This window comes from Protopterus annectens, chromosome 12.part0, assembly GCF_019279795.1.
Source record: "Protopterus annectens isolate FY-2018-M chromosome 12.part0, PAN1.0, whole genome shotgun sequence".
Classification (NCBI taxonomy): Eukaryota; Metazoa; Chordata; order Ceratodontiformes; family Protopteridae; genus Protopterus; species Protopterus annectens.
This window is the reverse complement of record NC_056746.1, coordinates 1,219,856,468-1,219,879,358: the sequence shown is the minus strand read 5'-3', so window position 1 is coordinate 1,219,879,358 and position 22,891 is coordinate 1,219,856,468.

The window sequence follows — 22,891 nt, the reverse complement described above, 5'->3', positions numbered from 1 at the left end:
GGAGCTATGTCAGACTCTAAACCAGTCTGGCGGTGTCCCACAGGGCTCAGTCCTGGGACCCCTCTTGTTCAGCATTTATTTTTCCGAGGTACAGGCAAACATAGGAGGATTGTGGCTGACAAAGTTTGCAGATGACTGCAAACTGGGCACCATAATTGATACTCCAGCGGACACAAACATCCTTCAGAGAGGCCTCATAGAAATGGATAATTGGTGCCAGAGCCATGGCCTTAAGCTAAACACCAAAAAATGTATAGTCATACCCTTTGGGAAAAACAAGGTACCGACAAATTACCACATAGGCGGTAATCCATTAAGTACGGAAGAGGTAATCAGGGACCTAGGGACCCAGGTTGACAGTAACCTCTCATTTGACACTCACATTGCCAAAGTGGTTAGGAAGACCTTCTATATTGCCCACCTTATCATGAAGGGTTTCACATCTAGATCAAGAGAGGTCATTGTGCCCTGTACTCTTCTCTTATCACGCCAATGATTGAGTACAATGCCCCATTTGGGATGTATCTCACCCGACACCTGCAGCAGTTGGAAAGACCCCAAAAGTTCCTCACCAAGAGGATAAAGGGTCTTAAACATATGTCATATGCTGCCCGACTGAAAAACTCCAGCTCTATTCAGTCGCATACCGCCTACTCAGAGGTGATCTGTGCCTGACGTACAAGGCCATGTCCAATCCTGAATTAATGGACATGCTCCACCTCAGAAAATCCAAATCCATCAGAGCCACGAGAACAAGTGACTTAAACCTCAACACAGAAATAAATAGAACGTGCTGGAGGGACAGATTCATAACCCAGAGGCTCCCTACACTCTGGAACAGAATCCCAGTCCATGTTAGGCAGAGCCCCTCACTGACTCTATTCAAGAGAAATCTCGACGAGTGGATGGGAGATCGTAGGTTTACCCCGGGGGTCATCTCTTTGTCACTACTAGACAGAGGCATAGTAAACTAAACCCTAAAAGGGTGTAGTATTCTCATACAAAGGGGTGGTGTAAGCCACATACACTCTGGCTAGGCTTATAAATGCCCTAGGGCAGATAGCCTAGTACGAACCTATGAACCTATGAACCTATGAACATCCCGCCCCCACACCCCACTAAGGAAACCATGGTAAAACAATTCCCCAAAGCCAACTTCATGCTTCTTAAGACAGAAGTGGTGAACTTCATGACACCTATGCAGATGGACAATACAGTTACAACTGCTGAATCCTACACAAATGCACTCAATAAGCACTTACACGAGTGCATGGATCATGCTATCCCAAACAGAACCAAGACGCTATCCTCCAAAAAAAGGAAGCCAATCTGGTGGTCCCCTGCCATAAACAAACTGTACAACAGAAGGAAGAAACTGTTACAAAAGAGAGTAAAATCCCATGAGTGGAGGAGCTCCCAGGTCAGCCTCAGTAAGAAGCTGAGATCCCTTATAAGATCCTCCAAAGCTAGCTACAAAAACAAGATCACCACTAATTCTAAGGAGAACCACAAAGCATTCTATAGCTATGTCAAGAATATCAATGGCAACACCCAAATCTGCTCTGAGTTACAGCACAATGGCACAAAAATTACAGAACCAATTGATATTGCCGACATCCTGGCAGATAGATTCAGTGCTAACTTTACCCCCCCCCCACCCCAGCCACAAAAGGGCCTATATCTATACAGGAAGAATGCAGAGTCCCTGTAATCACAACTATGCAGGTAAAATCTGCACTCTCTAAAGCCAAAAACACAGCATCCATGGGACCGGACAACATCCCAGGCTGTGTTTTACACAAACTTCAGAACGAACTGGCTCCCCACTTAAGCACCATGTTCAATAATAGCCTTGTATCAGGCTTTGTGCCCACTGAATGGTGCACAGCAACAGTTATCCCACTCCACAAAGGGGAGCCACCACTGATCCCGGGAACTATCGACCTATTAGCCTGATGAGCCTGGTCTGCAAGGCCATGTAACGTATCATCATCGAACTCATAAACAAAGACATTGGTAACCTCCAAACTCTGGATCCCACCCAGTTCGGGTTTGTGAAAGGCAGATCTTGCCTCCTGAACCTGATCGACTTCTTTGAGGCAGTCACCATAGGTTCATAGGTTCATAGGTTCATACTAGGCTATCTGCCCTAGGGCATTTATAAGCCTAGCCAGAGTATGTTTGGCTTTCACCACCCATTTTAAATTAATTTTGCTATGCCCTTTTTCGAGGTTAGTATACTGTGCCTCTGTCTAACAGTGACACAGAAGTGATACCTGGGGTAAACCTACGATCTCCCATCCACTCATCAAGATTCCTCTTGAAGAGAGTCAGTGAGGGACTCTGCCTAACCTGGACTGGGATTTTATTCCAGAGTGAAGGGAGCCTCTGGGTTATGAATCTGTTCCTCCAGCATGTCCTATTTATTTCAGAGCTGAGGTTCAAGTCTCTCGAGCGCGTAGCTCGATGGGATTTGGATTTTCTGAGGTGCAGCATGTCCATTAATTCCGGGTTTGACATGGCTTTATACGTCGGGCACAGATCGCCTCTGAGCAAGTGGTATGCCACTGAGTAGAGCTGGAGGTTCTTTAACCGGGCAGCATATGGCATCTGTTTGAGCCCTTTGATCCTCTTGGTGAGGTACTTTTGGGGTCTTTCCAGTTGCTGCAGGTGTCTGGTAAAGTACATCCCAAAAGGGGCATTGTACTCAATTATGGGCCTGATGTGGGATGAGTAAACAGGCACGATGACCTCCCCTGATCTAGATATGAATCTCTTCATGATTAGGTGGGCTATATAAAATGTTTTTCTAACCACTTTGGCCACGTGTTTGTCAAATGAGAGATTGCTATCAACTTGGGTCCCCAGGTCCCTAATTACTTCTTCTGTGCTTAATGGATTACCACCTATGTGGTAATTTGTGGGCACTTTGTTTTTGCCAAAGGGGATGACTATACACTTTTTGGTGTTTAGCTTGAGGCCATGGCTCTGGCACCAGTTGTCTGTTTCTATGAGGCCCTTTTGGAGGATGCTTGTGTCGGCTGGAGAGTTGATTATGGCGCCCAGTTTGCAGTCATCTGCAAACTTGTTCAGCCACAGTCCTTCCGTGTTGGCCTGTACCTCCGAGAAATATATACCGAACAAGAGAGGTCTCAGGAATGAGCCTTGTGGGATGCCACTTGTAACTGGTTTGGAGTCTGACATGGCTCCAGCAATTCTAACCATGTGGGTTCTGTCCTTGAGCCAGTTTGCAATGAATCTAGTGACATAGGGGTTTATATTTAAGCTGGTGAGCTTATCTATAATGCCCGAGTGGGGTATTGTATCAAAGGCTTTTGCGAGGTCCAGGTAGACTGTGTGGACCACCTTCCCCTCGTCAATGGCCTTGGTGACTGTTTCAAAGAAATTGACCAGGTTTAAGAGGCAGGATCTGCCCTTAACAAAGCCGAACTGGTTAGGATCCAGTGTCTGTAGGTCCCCAATATTTTTATGAGGTCCATGATGATCCTTTCCATAGCTTTGCAGACCAAGCTAGTCAGGTTTATGGGGCAATAGCTTCCAGGATCCGTTGAGGCACCACTGTTGCTGTATGCCACTCTTTGGGTACATATCCTGTAGTAAGGCTGAGATTGAACAGTAGTTTTATGTTTGGGTTTAGCTCTTCTTGGAGTTCATGTAGGATGCAGCCCGGGACACCGTCTGGTCCCATTGATGCTGTGGTTTTTGCTTTGGAGGCGGCTCTTACCTGAGCATCTGAGATGTCAGGGGCAGCACTCTTCTGGGATAGATATTTGCCCTCTTGGTGGGGGGGGGGAGAAGTTTGCGCTGAACCTGTCAGCTAGGATGTTGGCAATGTCTGTGGGTTTGGTGTATTTTTGTCATTTTGGACTAATTCTGAGCATATCTGGGAATTCCCACCCAGGTTCCTAACATAACTAAAGAAAGCCTTGTGATTATCCTTAGTGTCCTGTGCAATTTTTCTCTCGAAGCTGGCCTTAGACGATTTTATGAGTGCCCGTAATTTTTTGCTAATACTGATCAGAGATGCCTTCCCTTTTTGGGATTTTGCTCTATCATGTAGTAGCTTCCTCCTTCTATTGTATAGTTTGTTTATGGCTTGGGTCCACCAGACAGGACGTCTGCCTTTGGAGGATTGGGTCTTGGTTTTATTTGGGATTGCATGATCCATGCATTCCTGAAGGTGTTCGTAGAATGCGTTTACAAAGGATTCTGCGGTCTGGGCCATATTTTCCACAGGCCCGGGAGCTTTGAAGGATTCCACCTCAGTTTTGAGGAGTGTGAAATTTGCTTTAGAGAAGTTTTTCACTATGGTTTTCTGGGCAGGGGGTGGGGTCGGGATGTGAATATCCAGTGAGATTAGTTTATGGTCTGATCTTACCAGTGAGGGATACACTTCTGGTCCGGAGCATAGAGTCCCCATGTTGGTGATGATCAGGTCCAGTATGTTTTCCCCTCTTGTGGGAGTAGTAACAAGTTGTTCCATAGCATTTGAGTTTATAAATTCTAGGAACCTTTGGGCTAGGGTGTTGGAGCTAGAGTAATGCTCCCAGTCTATGTTTGGGTAGCTGAAGTCACCCAATATAATGGTGTTTGGAGAGACCTTCATATTTTCCAGTGTTCTCAGGAAGGCCGAGTGGGGTTCCTGGGTTTGGGAGGGTGGTCTGTAGCGGCTATAAACTGGAAGGCAGTTGCACATGGATAGTCTCTGATGCTTTGTGCTGTGCCACCAACCTGGAGGTGTGGGTATCTTGGACGAATATTGATACTCCCCCTCCTTTTGTGGTTCGGTCCAAGTTTTGGGGCCGAAAAGCATGGTATGAGGTATAACCTGGTAGTGCTGGGGTGCTCTCATGAGCCTTGAACCAGGCTTCTGTTACTGCACAGATATCGATGTTGTCTATGGTAAGGAGAGTTTCGAGTGCATGCATCTTGAGGTTTAGACTTCTGGCATTGAGTAGCATTACTCTTAGTTTCCTATCCCTTGTGACACCTATGGAGGTGGGTTTGTCTTTTGAGCCTTGCCTAAAAAAGACACTATGGGGGTAGCAAGAGCCTTTGCCAATATCCGAAAGCCCAGGGGTGACAGGTGCAAGCCGTCGCTAGCAAAGCATTGTGGCTTGTCGAGCATGTCATCCCAGGCTGACAGGCATTGGATCCCCTTTGAATGACACCAATACTTAAGCCAATTGTTGAAACTGATCATCTTGTCTAAGGCATAGATGAGGGTAAGGTGGTTCTCACAGCCTATCTTGACCTCGCCAAGGCTTTCAACACCATCCCCCATTCTGGAATTATAGCTAAACTTACTAAACTAGGTATAAATCCCTACGTCACAAGATGGGTTGCCAACTGGCTCACTGACAGAACCCACACTGTAAAAGTTGCAGACTCCAAATCTGACCTCAAAGCAGTGACAAGTGGAGAACCACAGGGTTCCATCCTGGGACCTCTCCTGTTTGGTATCTACTTTTCTGAAGTACAGGCTAACACAGAAGGCCTCTGGCTAATGAAGTTTGCAGACGACTGCAAACTAGGAGCCATAGTCAAGTCTCCAAATGATGTGGACATCCTACAGAAGGGCCTCGCTGAGATAGATGCCTGGTGTCAGAGTCATGACCTCAAGCTCAATGCCAAAAAATGCAGTGTCATCCCCTTTGGTAAAAACTCTGTACCCATGAACTACTACATAGGCATCAATCTACTTAACACCAAATGTGTGATAAGAGACCTTGGGACCCAGGTGGACAATAGTCTCTCCTTTGATAGTCACATCACCACAGTAGTCAGGAAGTTCTTCTATGTGGCACACCTCATCATAAAAGGGTTCTCATCCAGGAAAAAAGAGGTCATTGTTCCCCTCTACTCGACACTCATTAGACCCATTATAGAGTACAATGCCCCCTTTGGAATGTACCTCACAAGACATCTGCAGCAGCTGGAAAGGCCACAGAAGTACCTCACAAAGAGGACTACTGGCCTCAAGCAAATGCCCTACACTAACTGCCTCAAAATATTCCAGCTTCACTCCGTAGCATATTGCCTACTCCGAGGTGATCTCTGCCTAACATATACAGCTATGTCAAACCCAGAGCTGGTGGACATGCTACACCTAAAGAAATCCCAATCCCTCCAAGCTACACGTTCTAGGGACCTAAACCTTGTGACCACAATAAACAGGACATGATGGAGGGATAGATTCCTGTCACAGATACTTCCCATACTCTGGAACAGGCTACCCATCTATGTCAAGCAAAGTTCTTCATTAGCACTCTTCAAGAAAAATCTTGATGAGTGGATGGGAAATGGGAAATACACCCCGAGGATCACTTCTGTATTTCTGCTCAACAGTGGCACAGGAAAATAACTTTCTTGGGTGGCGTAAGCCAGGGAACCTTGTTGACTAGACTTACATAGGCCCTTGGGCCAATAGCCTAGTACCTACCTATGAAGCTATAAACCTATGAGTTGCTCCTAGAGCAGCAGAAAAGCTTAGAAGGGTTTCATTGAGAGCTATTTATGGAAAAACTGAGCTTGCATTTATACAAGGCACTCCTAACTGCCAGTGTGCATACAGCAGCCAGAGGCACCAGAAGCTGTTGAAGACTGGGGGGCAGAGGGTAACAGGGGCACCTAGTATTCTGAAAAGGGACATTTTTTAAAACTATTTACTACCACAACATAGGTTCACTTGGAGGACATTTTAAGCTTAGCCAATTTGCATTTTGGTGCTTGAATTAACATTTCCTGATTGGTCTTACCTATCCCATGGCTGATAATTGTATATTAGCCCTAGTGAGAATAAATATGATCACACTATAGATAATTTGAGGGGACCCATGTAAGGGATGCAGCATTTAGGAACTGCCTCTATCCATTAGTGGCACGAGGGGAAATCCTGGAGTACATTTTCTACTACCCATCCTTAGATCCAAGTTGTATTTGAATATGGACAGGGATGAGCTTTGTTTTATTTGAATGGATAGTCTGTTCTATGTATATATTCATATCTCCACAACATTCACTTTAAATACCTGGACTGAGTATTTCTGATGCCATTTGACTTGCTGGTGTTCAGTATGTCCATCTGTATTAGGTCGGAGGATGCCTTGTATGCCAGACACGTCACCTCTAAGCACTCTGTAGGATACTGAGTATAGTGATAAATCTTTCAGGTGGTCCATGCAAGACCTGTTGTTTGGGACTTGTATCCTTTTAGTAAGGTATCTCTGTGGGTATTCCAATTATTGCATGGGTATGAACAGATACATGCCAAACTGGGCATCATACAACATGATTGACCTAATGAATGCTTTGTAAAGGAGGACAACAACATCTCTAGATCTAGTCAAAATCAATTTGTTTATAAGCTGTGCAATATAGAAAGACTTTATTATGACTCTGGGCACATGTTGGCCAAAAGTTACGTCACTGTACACACAAGTTCCCAAATGCCAAACACCTGGGTCAGTTCTCAGGGGGCATTGTCAATTTGGCAGTTCCCTGGAGTAGATGACTTCCCAAAGGATACGATAATGTATTTCTTGGAGTTTAGTTTCAATTCATGATTCTGGCACCAGTTATTGTTTGGGACAAAGCTTCCTGCATGATGGTTAAGTCATTTGGGGATTTAATAACTGCTCCTAGCTTGTAGTCATCTCAAACTTAGTCGGCCAAAGCCCTTTGATATTTCCTTTTACTCTTGAGATGTATATGCCTAACAGAAAAAGTCTCAGCACCAAACCCTGGATGACACCATTGGTGACTAGTCTCTTCCCCTATTTTGATCTCCTGCATCCTGTGAGCAAGCATACATGTATACATCCTTTGATTCACCTTCCTGATTGTATTAACCTGATTATATTAAATTATATTCCTTGTATGATACAGCACCACTTGTTAGAATGTGTTTTAAATTTGTAGTTTGGAACAGTCTTCTAGTAAACAATGAAACAAAATATATGAACCAATAATGAAAAAAACTACCCATTTCAGAAAATTTCAACCATAAGAGGCCCCTCAGACTTCTGTCATTACAATCCACCAATATCAGTAAATATGCAAAATCTCTGCAGAAGTAAGTCATCTAAATAATTCCACATTAAAGGGAATTGTAACTAATGAAGAGGTTGCTGCTGGCAAACAACTTTATATTTCATTGTTTCATCTACAAATAAAGTGCCTATTGCCTTGAAGAATAAACTACCTATGCTACATTAAAAAATGATAAGCTAGTAATTTTGTAATGGAGAATGGATGGCAAACTGATAATGGTTTCATAGTTACTAGGTAACTCCTCCAAAGCAGGATATTCATAGGAATGCAGCATCCACTCCCATTAAAGTACAACATAGTATAGTATCAGCGATCCATCTGTATACTGTAGGAATAGTACCCACTGCCTTCGGCATCAAAAGCAAGTATACTACCTGTTGTGCTACTAACAATGCAAACAACTTAACATAAATAGCATTAAACTGCTCTTCCTCTGAAGCTCTCAGGTCCTTGTAAAATCCACTTGACGATCAACTAAATCTCTTAACTTCGCAGCAAAAGAAATCTGGAAAAAAAATAAATTTATTTTGGGGGGGGCAAAGGCCCAAAACCAGGGACACATTCTAAATATTGCTTGTATAATCTTAGAAAGTTGCTAAAATAAAGTGCTTTGTGTTACCATGTGTTTCCTGAAAGACAGAAAGAGTGAAACTTAAAGAGCTATCATTATTTAATGAATTCAGTTCTCATTGATTTGCCAGAAAAACACAAATTTTAAGAGGAAAAGACAAAAAGTATGAGCCGAATACTCTGTGAAAATCTGGACAGTGGAGAGCTATGGACTCAACTCCCTAAATCACATGTGGTGGTATGGGTAGAGAATTCAGGATCTTGTTTGAGCCTGAGTAACACTAGCCACCAGGTATACCTAACTGTGGCGTTTTACACACACAAGCACACACACACACACACACACACACACACACACACACACACACACACACACACACATATACACACACACACACACACACACACACACACACACACACACACACACACACACACACACACACACACACACACACACACACACACACACACACACACACACACACACACACACACACACACACACACACACACACACACACACACACACATATACACACACACACACACACACACACACACACACACACATACACACACACACACACACACACACACACACACACACACACACACACACACACACAGACACACACACACACACACACACACACACACACACACACACATACACACGAGCAGCATAACTCTTGCAAATAAAAGAACAAAACTGCCCTTACCGGCATGACTTCAGCTCCAGCAGCACCAATAGAACAGCGGCAGCATAACTCCTGTAACACAGAGCAATAAGAGAACAACAACAGCTAGTTTTAGCTGTTTAACTTCCATGCATGAATCCACATTAGTATGGAAACTCCACTTCATTAATTTTTCCTGACAGGTCTTGCAGCTGTAAAAGTGTGTGGGGGTTCCCCTCCCCCTGGCTCTATGGTTCTGGCACCCATGACAGCAGCATCATGCAAACGCCATCCTTAAATATGAGCAAAGATAAGCATGTTTTAACTCCCAATCAGGAAAGCACATAATAAGCCTTTCATCAGCAATCCCCAATTTAGACAGGTTAGATCAGTACACTTCTGCCACAAGGGTGCAGAAACACACATTCTTAATGTAGAATAGCTGGTTTGCAAACTCAGGTTTAACAAGACCACACAAACTACCCACAGCAGTCCTGCAACTAACAGATACAATGTAATACAGTGCAATTAACTACATAAGCAGCAGCAGACAATGCAGTTTTTTTTGAAACTGCTAAAACAGAGTCACAGTATATAAAAGAAGTTCAAAAAGATACTTAGACCCCTTTTGTGTGCTTTCTAGCTCAGATAGACCAGGTAAACATCTACTGCCACAATATGAGTAATCCCGGTCCTTCTAGTGTAAAATCACAGTAAAGGAGTGTCCATAGTGAAATGCTACCACAAACAAACTTAAAAAATACACAATGCTACCACAAACTTAAAATATATAGATACAGCAGTGTACTTTAAACAGCTTACAAAAGTGTGATTACTGAATAAAAGCCTTCGCTTTGTATAAATGAGTGAAGAGCCACTCAATTGTATAGAATTTGTAAAGGCACTAAAAGCAAGATAAACCGATTAATGAGCCCTCCAGCCAATAAAACTACATGCAGAAACCTCAAATGTTTTCCCAACCTAAAAAGACCAGAATACCTCCCAGTGCACTAGATGGAAAATCCATGGATCTCTTGATGTAAAAACAAATATTTGCTAGAGCGTAAAAGTAGACTACTTTATCCAACTGCTAGCTAGATAATGAATTCAGAGCAATTAAATCAGTAGAACAGACAATGAGATACAAAATGCACTTTTTCAATATTAGCAAAAGGAAAGGCATTTAAATAATTCAAGATATCAACAGCAGTATAGAAAGGGAGAAGCTTATTAAGCTAAATTTACAGTAGCAGTGGTCAGCTTAAAATCACCAGGTTTAAAAAGCAGATCAACAAAGGGGAGAGTGGGTGGGGAAAACTAGCAGGGAATCACAAGCAGTGTTTTGGTTAATGTAGGCTTGAAATATTTTAGAAAAAAACAAAGGCCCAAAAATTCACTATCTATTTAAATATCACTCAAACAATTTAACCAATGAAAAAAAACAGTGCTTTAGTTTATATGCAGGCTTGAAATCTTTTCAGAAAATTTATAAGTCCCCCTCAATATTTAAGGCTGTAAGAAAATCAATAGAAAAACTAAAATTAGGAAGGGGAATGTGTGAGTTATGCTTGTGTTATCTGTTCACTTAATACACTGTTTACTCAGTGTAGGCATTAATGAATCCCAGAGTGTGTCTTAATGCTTATCTACAAACTGAATTTGATAATGATTTCAGATATAACTACACACACACATATGCACCTGTTCCTACATAAGTCTAAATATAGGGGGTTCAAGAATAAATTTAGTGAATTTTTGTCTGATATAATGACAAGTTAACAAGTACATATTCCTTATAGTAGTTTTATTTGCAACGTTATGAGAAGTCATAAAACTCTGTCCAAATGATAGAAAGGTATAATGGAAAATGTCAGTCTGTCACAATATGTTTATGGTTTTATGTGATGTGTGCTGTCTATATACAATAAAGGAAAATGTGCACATTTGTTTTGAAATTAATCAAATGACATTTCCAGGAGCAGCACTGCAAAATTATAACAATAAAGTAGCACTCAGATAGTCAAAATATAAGATGTATCTTCACTACTTCTTCAATAGATGACAGACATCAATTTTAGCCATTTATACCCAATGCCTATCACAATCAAATATAATTGTAATACTGAACACCTTCTTTGACTGGAAAAAGATGCCATGAAATGTCATATTCAAAACATAAGATGATATAATGATAATGTGGAGAAAAAGTAGCCCAAGACAAACCTGGAACCTTTGCAGAAAACCAAAAAAAGTTCATAGAAAAAACTTAAAGACAAGCAAAGGCAAGGCTCCAGCTTCCTGTTCTTGAAATCAACATCAGCAGCAAGTCCAGATCAACAGTAGATAATTGCTTTAATGGACAAATGCAACACACAAGCGCTTTCACAGAATGCTTCTTCAGGTGTATAAAAAATGTTACAGACACACCTCCTTTGTACCAAAAAACTCATCACATGACAGGAAACTACAAACATTTAAAATAAGCTCATTTCATTAAGCTATATAAAAAACAATAAGATAAAAATACAATGCATATATACAAAAATATATATAAAAATATGCATACATAATACCTCAATTAATACTCATCACCTGTGTAATGGTCTATTTTTTAATACTGGTCTCATAGGGACATGATCATTAAGACCATGTCCTACATTGGCTCTCAATCTAACTATCCAGTTCGCCTCCATTTCCTCAGTTCTAGCTCTGATGTCACCCCCACTTTTATTTTCATAACATCTCCCTATAACCATGAATTTGAATCTATGTTTGTCACTAGTGTCTAAAACATGTGTCGCTAGAGCATTAAAATTATTTATTTTCTTAATATGATAGACATGCTCCCTGATTCTGTCTCTGAGCAATCTATCTGTTTTCCCAATGTAGAATTTGTTACATACCTGACATGTGGCAAGATAAACCACATGGGAGGTATCACACGATACATTGGTCCTTAAATAAAAGGTTTCTCCTGAATCAGGGTGCCTAAACTTTGTGTCTTCCATTATGTAGCTACAAAACTGACATTTTTACATGGTTTGGTCCCTATTTGATCTCCTGAATGTCCTTGTTCTCTTGCTATACAAAACCTTCTTTTAAGGCTTTTTTTATTTTTGAAAGTAAACTGAGGTTGTGGGTCTAAAAACCTGCTCACCTGTCTATCTGTTGTTAAAATATTCCAGTGTTTGTTAATAATATTAGCATACATACTCACATCCCTAGAATAACTTAAACACATTTTTAATTTATTACTGTTAGTTGTTTTTTTATCTAAAGCATTCCTCAAGGGTTCCGAAAAATATGGTTTCACCCTTGTATCCAACCTCCAATGCATTTCTCTGGATCATACTATACTCATACCCTCTTTCCAATAACTGAGAGCTAACAATTTCCTTCTGTTTGTCAAAATCCGCATTCCTAGCATTGAGCCTGGAGGCTCTGAAAAACTGATTCTGTGCAACATTCCTAAATATAAATTTTGGATGCATGCTATCCATTCTTAATAATTAGTTTGCTACTAATGTTTTACATTCAGAAATGCTTTTTTGATGGTTTGTGGACTCACCATATTTTCTTCATGTTTCCAGAGGTGCATCATGAAGCAGAAAGAGAATCCCCTAAACATGATCGAGTTACTGAACGCTTTCCTTTTCTGAAACCTCTTGGTCCGATGAGCTTGACTTTTCCGCTTCCTACCACGGAGAGATCTATAAGCAGAGGAGGATGGAGCCAGCAGTGTGGACAGCAGAGAGGCAGAAGCACAATGAGGAAAAAGAGGAAACACAAAGAAAAGATGGTGAGTCCACAAACCATCAAAAAAGCATTTCTGAATATAAACATTAGTAGCGAACTTGTCGTCTTATATTTTAACACAAGATGAACTGGATGTGTTGGAAAAGGGACATTCCTTCATTCCAACTACTGATATGGATATTTCTGATATAGTTTTTGATATTAAACTGTTTACCCATAACCTTGTGTTAAAAATAATGTTTAATAACAGTAGTGAAACTGTGGATTCTTGTTTTAAGAAACCAAGTGTATTCATGCCTAAACAGAATTCATTGATTAATGCATTTGAACAAATGTGTTTGGAAGATGTATATAATGTTTATTACCAACAGAAAATGCTTAGGAATAGAGATAAATGGCATAATTTAAGCAAATCTGAGTTTAAAGCCTTATCAAGTTTACAAAATAATCTTTCTATCATGATAAGATCAGCTGATAAGGGAGGGCAAACTGTTATCATGAATAGAAAAGATTATGATGAAATAATGTTTGAATTGCTAAATGATTCTAATTACTATCAATTGATTTCACCTGTACAAGTTAATGCAATGATTGAAAGAATACAGGATGAACTTAAGCATGTAGAGAAAATGAGTTTTATAGATGAGGCCCTTTCAAGGTACTTTTTAGTATACAATCCTGTTATACCGAGCATTCAAGGTCTCCCCAAGTTACATAAGTCTGGAGTCAACCCTCCTATGAGACCAATAGTGGCAGGAAGTAATTGATGTACAGAGCCTTTATCGATATTTCTAGAGAAGAACCTCAAGAACATAATTGATAAATCAGTGTATATTTTGAAAGACACTGAGAATTTTGTTAGAGACCTTTATGAATGTATTGGCAAGAGACAAAGCACAGATAGGTTTCTTCTAATAACATTAGATGTTATATCACTATTTACAGTAATTCCTAATGATATTGGAATTAATAGTGTTATTAGGTTATTGAAGGTCAGTGACGGATTTACTGAAGAAAAGATATTACTCTTACAAACCCTGTTAAAGCTTACATTAGAAAATAACGTTTTTATGTTCAGACATCAATGTTTTTGGCAACATAATGGGGTGGCGATGGGAACATCGTGCACAAATAGTTACGCGAATGCTGTGATGTTAGAATGGGAGACAGAACATGTGTTAGATGGACCTTTTAAAGAGTCCATCATGTTTTACCGTAGGTTTGTAGATGACCTCTTCCTGATTTGGAAGGGGTCAATAGAACGGCTGACTGAGTTTGTGACTGAGTTTGTGAACTATATTAATAATTCCACAAGCTTTCTCAAATTCACTTTGAATTTCTCAGATAAAACAGTGAATTTTTTAGAAGTACTAGTAGAGCAAAATGATGTGGGTGAAATGTATACTAAGATGTATAGGAAAGAATGCCACATTAATAAATTATTAAAAAAGGATAGCATGCATCCAAAATTTATATTTAGGAATGTTGCACAGAAACATCAGCCAGTCCTAACCTCTAGGCTCAATGTTAGGAGTGAGGATTTTGACAAACAGAAAGAAATTGTTAGCTCTGAGTTATTGGAAAAAGGGTATGAGTATAGTATGATCCAGAGAAATGCATTGGAGGTTGGGAAATTAAGAGATACGAGAGCGAAACCGTATTTTTCTGAACCCTTGATGAATGCTTAAGATAAAAAAACAACTAACAGTAATAAATTAAAAATGTTTTCAAGTTATCCTACGGATGTGAATATGTATACTAATATTATTAACAAACACTGGAATATTTTAACAAAAGATAGATAGGTGAGCAGGTTTTTAGCCCCACAACCTCAGTTTACTTTCAAAAATAAAAAAAGCCTTAAAAGAAGGCTTTGTACAGCAAGAGAACAAGGACATTCAGGAGATCAAATAGGGACCAAACCATGTAAAAATGTCAGTTTTGTAGCTACATAATGGAAGACACAAAATTTAGCCACCCTGATTCAGGAGAAACCTTTTATTTAAGGACCGATGTATCGTTTGATACCTCCCATGTGGTTTATCTTGCCACATGTCAGGTATGTAGCAAATTCTACATTGGGAAAACAGATAGATTGCTCAGAGATAGAATCAGGGAGCTTGTCTATCATATTAAGAAAATAAGTAATTTTAATGCTCTAGCTAAACATGTTTTAGACACTAGTGACAAACATAGATTCAAATTCATGGTTATAGGGAGATGTTATGAAAATAAAAGTGGGGGTGACATCAGAGCTAGAGCTGAGGAAATGGAGGCGAACTGGATAGTTAGATTGAGAACCAATGTAGGACATGGTCTTAATGATCATGTACCCTATGAGACCAGTATAAAAAAATAGACCATTACGCAGGTGATGAGTTATAATTGAGGTATTATGTATACATATTTTTATATATATTTTTGTATATATGCATTGTATTTTTATCTTATTGTTTTTTATATAGCTTAATGAAATTAGCTTATTTTAAATGCTGGTAGCTTCCTGTCATGTGATGAGTTTTTTGGTACAAAGGAGGTGTGTCTGTAACATTTTTTATACACTTGAAGAAGCATTCTGTGAAAGCGCTTGTGTGTTGCATTTGTCCATTAAATCAGTTATCTACTGTTGACCTGGACTTGCTGCTGATGTTTATTTCAAGAACAGGAAGCTGGAGCCTTGCCTTTGCTTACCTTTAAGTTTTTTCTATGATATAATGATAGTTTATTTACTCATAACTCAATCCCCCTCATGTATGCACTTACACGCATGCAAATCCACACACACACACACACACACACACACACACACACACACACACACACACACACACACACACACACACACACACACACACACACACACATATACCGACTAATCCAGACAAGTCAGACTAATTTGTGACTGTGATCAAATAAAAGTAGTTGAAAACTCCTTTTATCTGCAGACTACCTTCAGATTCACTAATTATAGTCACTTTATTGGCTGTTTGCTTTTAGAATGATGATAGTTTTACAAAATGCACACTATATTGGCATAGTCCTATTAATGACTGCTTAACTATGATCAAAAAGCAAAAGGGATAGCTACCTGCAACCACAGAATACACAAAGAAACATCAGCTACAGCCACTTAATTTACTGTGTATATCTCTGCGATTAAACATAATACACATGATAAATAAATAAGAGCCCCATAAATGTATTTAAGCTTGTTTCACATAAACGTACAACAGCCTTGTCCAGCCATATCACCAAGTATTAACTGTGATCAAATCACAGCTGAAGTCAGTCACTTTCAGGCACAAATTGCCACAACATCAGTCAGTCCTAGCCATTTTATTGGGTGTGCGTGCTATTCTCACATATCAGATTGTAACAAAAAGATTTCTTTATGGCAATAATAATGAATTTCATCTTGATTCGCTCAATCATACACCAACCTTGCCAGGCCAGGTAAAACTTTAAAATAGTATCTCCACAGCAACATATTTACATTTTTGCTGCCAGAAACTTACAGTATTTCCACTCACAAGCAGTACCAATGATCACTGTAACAATTGATGAAAAAGTATTCATATTCCCTCTTCCACTTTCAACATATTACATTCTGAAATCTTCTAATGTATGTCAATAATTGTAAGTCCATCTTTTAAAGAAACAGATTTTACTGTGGATAATGTCAATAACACTTATACTGGTGTTATTAATATCAATGTAATTTTGAGCAGCCAGAAAAAGCAGATGTAATGCGCATCAGCTTTTCGGCTTTTGGTTTCATTAAGAAATGCTATTTAAACAAATGTTCTCTTTGTTTTACTGCAACAATATATTATAAAGTATGTAAAGTGCAATTTTAGTGCAAAAAATAAAAATTAAAATTGTTTAACTTTATTGCAGCTCAATTTAAAGTGCTTGCTAATCTATTTTACTAAGTTTATTTATTTATTGTTTATTTATTGACGTTTCTTTACCGGGAAAGTCTACTGGGCTAAACAGAGCCCGTTTTCAGTGGATGCCCGTGGAGAAATTCTCCAATACATGATAACAACAAGGTAGTTACAATATTTACAAAAGCCAATACAATACAAAACCCGGCAAAAATAAGCAATACAAAAATTGGCAAAAATAAGCAATACAAAAATTGGCAAAAATAAGCAAATCCAAACAAAATAAAAGATTGATTGCAGAGTATCAAGAAAATCAGGTTAAATTGAGCAAGGTCCACCAGTATGAATGTGGTGCAGCTATATATTCTATGTCAAATGTCAGCTATGAAGGGAATACAAGAATGCAGAAAAGATTCAAGTAGACAGTAGCTACATTAGGTTAAAGTTAGTAAGTTGTATGATTAAAGTGGAGTATAAATGAGATCATAAAGGATGATATGACATTAAGGATAAATCTAGTGGAGGAAAAGTGTAGTTAAGGTGGTTAGATAGTTAAGAGAAGCAGTACTAGGTCTGGGTCTTGGGGAAGGAGAGTTAAGTGATAGCATCAATCTGGGTAGAACAATTGTAGATCCATTTAGAGAGAAGGTGCTTGTGTAGGGCAGTTTTGAAGTTAACAGGATGCTTCTCAGAATGGATAGAGGAGGGGAGATTGTTCCATAATCTGACAATGATCCAGGAGTATAACAGTTTATCTGTAGGTAGGTTAGGTTTGTGAATTTGTAGTAGGTGTTAATTTTCTGATCATAAAGGACTAGTGGGAGAATAGGGGAAAAAATAGAAAGCTGAGTGCAGGGCAGTCTTGCGGTTTGTAAATTAGTTTGTGAGACGTGGTTAGTTGAAGGAGAAGTAGGTAATGTGGGAATTCAAGCCATTGGAGGTTTCTTAAGGCTGTACAGTGATGGGTAAAATGATGACAGAAGCAAATTTGGTGATCTTGTTTTGGCAAGATTCTAGTTTTAGTTTCAGTGAGGACTGCAGATTAATTAATAAGGGTGTACCATAGCTTAAAGAGGAGAGTAGATAAGAGAGGACTAAGGCTTGTTTAGTTGATAGGGGGAGAAATTTATTATGCCTGTAAAGTAGCCCTAGTTTTTTATGGGTTTTTGAAATGTTGGATTGGATATATAAATCAAATTTTCGATCGTTGTCTATTATGATTCTTAAAAGTTTGGTACTAACTACTAGCTCAATTTTTATTGAGTTCAGTGAGAGAATGTTAAAGTCTTGTTTATTGGCAGCAATATTTTTTTAGGGGTAAGCATTATAAGTTTGTTATTTTTGGCATTTAAAGAAAGATAATTTTTGTGCAGCCAGGATTCAAAAGTAGAAAAAAACTGTTTGGGTCATTTGTTATAGAATATTGGGGTTGGGTGCAGTGCTGACTATGGTTGAGCTGTCTGCACACTGGACAAGGTAGATGTGTGGTATAGCCTGGTGTAGGTCATTTATGAATATGTTAAATAGTAGGGGACCTAGGATTGAAACTTGTTGGACGCCTGTAGGGTTATGGAAGTAGGGAGCGATAGATTTCTGCCATTTAATGGCATGATGTCTATATGAGAGATAGCTCTTAAACCAGTTAAGATTGTAAAGATAGACCTATGGAAGAAAGTTGAGAGAGGAGGATAGTGTGAGATATTGCGTCAAATGCTATTTGATTTATAAAAAATAAATAATGAATAAAACTCTGAGTGAGTACATTCACACTAATGTCTTATAAGCACGATGTCTCTAGAACAGAATAAACTGCATTGTTGGCTAACTTGAAGATATGTTCAGAAAGTTAAATCACTATAGCAGATGCAATAAGTTTTTAACATTTTTTGTTTTCTGTGCTAAGAAATAAGGTTTGATTCCCTAAATCACCTTTTTCGTTTTAGACAGTGTTAAGGATTGTGTTCTTTGTTGCCAGTCATTAACATGGACTGCTTGAAAATAAAGTATAGGCAGTGTCATCTAAGAGAACAGCTTTCTACTAAAATGGAAAAAAGTGTTTAAATCTGTGCCAGTAAATGATACTGCATGTTTATATTATTTATTTTGGTTAATTTACAGTTCCCCAAAATTTAGCTACCTTAAGTTATTCAAGAAATATGAATTCTTGGGAAAATCAGACATTCAGAAATGAATATCAAGAATTTGATACCAAAGATCAGTGCATATTATAAGAGAGGACCCCCCAACAACAAAGCAATCACTAGATTTACGTTTGTGAAAAAATATACCAATATAGAAAATAGCAATGCAAAATGTCAAAAACATTAAAGCTAACGTGGATTGGTCAGAGGTCAATCACAGAAAATCAAACATCCCATAAGCACAAAAAGTAGTGACTTTGACTGAAAAAAAAAGGAAAAAAAAAACTCAAGAATACAATGAATGATCAAAAAATATTTCCAGATGCAACAGTTTAAAAATACTTGTGTTCCTCAGCTGAGGCAAAAGAAATATCCATCAAGTGAAAAGAAAAAGTACAACACTGCAGATTCATTGACTTAATGGATAGCAACACTCCACTCCCTACCCCCAAGTTATCCAATAACATAGAGACAGACACCATCTACTTCCTCTATTCAGAGTTGTATTTTGTCTTACTATAACAAGCACCATTTCTTTGTCTGAGAAGAAAGAAATCTCCAGTTTTAATAGACAGAACAGGTATAAAATGGTAGAATTATTTTTTCAGGAAAGGTCCTGGGCAAAAGAAAAGAGAAACGTTAGCTTTAATTAAACAACACAGAGTTAGAACATTAAAGCTCCACTTCTGTTTTCATAAAAATCAAACGTCATTAGAAATGAGTTAGCTATTTATTCCACTGAAGAGCCTATGGAAAAATTGTCTCAAAAGAAGCAACCAAATGCAGTCAGATTGAATAAAAGTACATCTCCTAGAGTTAATAAACACTTTACTAATGCTGTACCTCTTTGTTAGCATGTACTTTTTGTGAATGTAGAACAAAATGGAGACAAGATTCAGAGAGCATATCAAAATGGTTTCATAAAGATGAAAACAGCAATGTAACATATTAATTAACTTGCTCATTTTCATGTTTACCGTGTTACCAAATGAAATCAGACATTACTGTAATATTAGAACTTTTAATGTAAAAATAGAAGTTTTAGGAAGTAAGTGAATATTTAATTTATTACATGCTGCTAATAGTAGCATGAATTCCTACACTCAAAATGGGAAATATAAGGTGAGAAATACAAGGGTATGGGTATTGTCTTCTCAAGATTATGTTTTGTTCTGAAGTAAATTAGACTCTTGCAAAGTAAAAAAAAAATGTATTGCATAGCATTCTAATCGACCTATACTCAACACTTTGACATTAAGCCTTCCTCTCTTCTGTATACTCATTTCACAAAATCAGCCTTTGTCTTTAAGCAAGAAAATTGAGAGATTTCTTCTCACAATAAATAATACTCTTATCTAGAATAACATTTCATGATCTGTTTTGAATTTAGCAGTGTTTACATAGGTAGATTATTATAACAGGATGGGGGTGATAGTGTACAGTTAAGCTGTTGGTTTACTCCCTGGAATGCATTAGGTTGGGTGATCTTTCTTAACTCAGAGCCATATCAGACAGACATTTGATGTCTGATATAGGAAAGATCAATAAAACAAACCCTTGCCACATGTTCAAAGAACTGATCTGTCCATATTTTTACCTACCCAAGTGCCTTTTTTGCTTGTTATGAGTCACTCTCTTTTAAAAATGAATTTTCAATTTTGCAGGGGATGAGTTAGGAAATGCCAAGAAAGTGTTCATTAGCAATATTCAAATGTCATATAATAAAAGAAGTACCATTTTAAGTTATAACCAGCAATTCTGATTTTAAATACATTAGTTTGCTACTCATTTTTATCATGAATGTGCGTCAGTGGTCAAGCAATTAACTTTCAGTTGTTTATTAGAAGATAATATGGCCAGATGGCCAAGAAAGAGGACCAGGGCACTTATGTTAATACTGAATTTTGCTTTAACTACTACATCAGTGTTGCAGTTAGAAAACACCTTACCTTACATACCTTATATTTCTTAGTATCTTCTATAGGTCCAAAGAAATTATAGCCTAATTTTATCCATAAAATATTATGTCCATCATCCTATAATGACTCCTTCAGCATACAGTGTTCTAAGTATCTAAGTAAACTCAAATTCTCTCAATGTTTCCTTACTAAAGGAATATCTTGTCTTAATACCCTCAGCTTCCCAGATAAACCAAAATCCTGTCCTTCAACTCAATCTCATAGAGGCTCTTGTGAGAGGAATTACCTCTTAGCCATCTGTGCTATGAAAGATCCCATAGTCTATGAACACCTTCATCTAAATAAAACCAATGGTAAAACAAAGACATGCTCTAGTGATCTAAATCTATTCTGCTACATTAATAACACCAGCTGGTGTAAAAATAATCCAACATCCATTTCTGGAATAGGCACCTTTTACATGTAAAGCAGAGTGCTTCCCTGAAAACCTTTAAAAGCAGTTAGGATGGGTTGGCTGATTCACAGGTTGATAGGTGTGTACTAGGCTAACAATCCTGGAGCCTATATAAGCCTAGCCCAAGAAGATTCCCTGGTATCATGCCGCCCAAAGTTAGTTGGAATCTGATGATTACAAACTCTACTTAGGTTATGTTGGGGGAGGTCTACTTAATGGAGAACGATATTAATCTCTTATGGGTATTGGACAGCTTAACTAAGCTTCTCTATGTTCTCCCTACCCACGATTACAATGAGCATATGAACCTACTGTATTTCCCCATTGCACATTGGTTACAGAATACCTGAGTGCTTTTCCTGCTTGAAAGGAGTAATTATCTTTTTGTTATTCTCCATTTGGGTATTTGACTTAAAATTTGTTGTGGGTTTTGACTCGGCATACACAAAGTTGCTGAGAGATGCCTGGTGGTCACATACTTTTGATTGTACTATAGATAAACAAATGTATATACTCTGATATGCAGTTCAGATCCTCCTTCCCTAAGGGAACCACATTTACAGATGCCTTTAAGAGCAGTGAGATGTGTTATTTGTGTCACATTCCTTCATTTAGCTCACAAGTAGGCAGTAAGCTGCAAATATACTTAAAGGAGAAACATAACTTCTCCTAATTTGGGAAGAATAAAAATAAGATTAGAAGCAATAATTTCAGCTTAGTTCCTTTTCTTGTTATCTCGAACTCATATTAAACACTGAAGTACTTTTGAGGCTTATTACAACCCCACACCCCTCCTTATAACTGAAAATTAATTGTTTTATCTCATAACTGAATGTTATTTGGGTTCTCCTGCTCATAGCCTTTACTAAAGTTTTATTAAGGTCACCCATTTTCAGTACCTGCTGACTGTTATATATTAGATGTCATTATTAGTGTAGCAACTGTGCACTGGCCTAGCAATCAAGGAGCCTCAATCCTCACCACTAACACCAGTGAGGAGCATCCGTATAGGGAAAGGATAATAAATACACACACAGTAAAGTACAATTTCCCTTAAGAGCACAAAGAGATCACAGTCAGTCTGGGGCTGGTTTCACCCTTTCTCTCCAGGCCCCCAATAAGACTCCCCACTGGCACAGCTATAGGGTCCAGATCTCAGCATAGTGAGCAAGATAAAACCTCCAGCACCCTCTCTGTCCAACCAGTGCTTTATGCCCCTGCCCAAGTAGCTGAGACACACACACACACACACACACACACATACACACACACACACACACACACACTCACACACACACACGCACACACATGCACGCACATGCACACACACACACACACACACACACACACACACACACACACACACACACACACACACACACACACACACACACACACACACACACACACA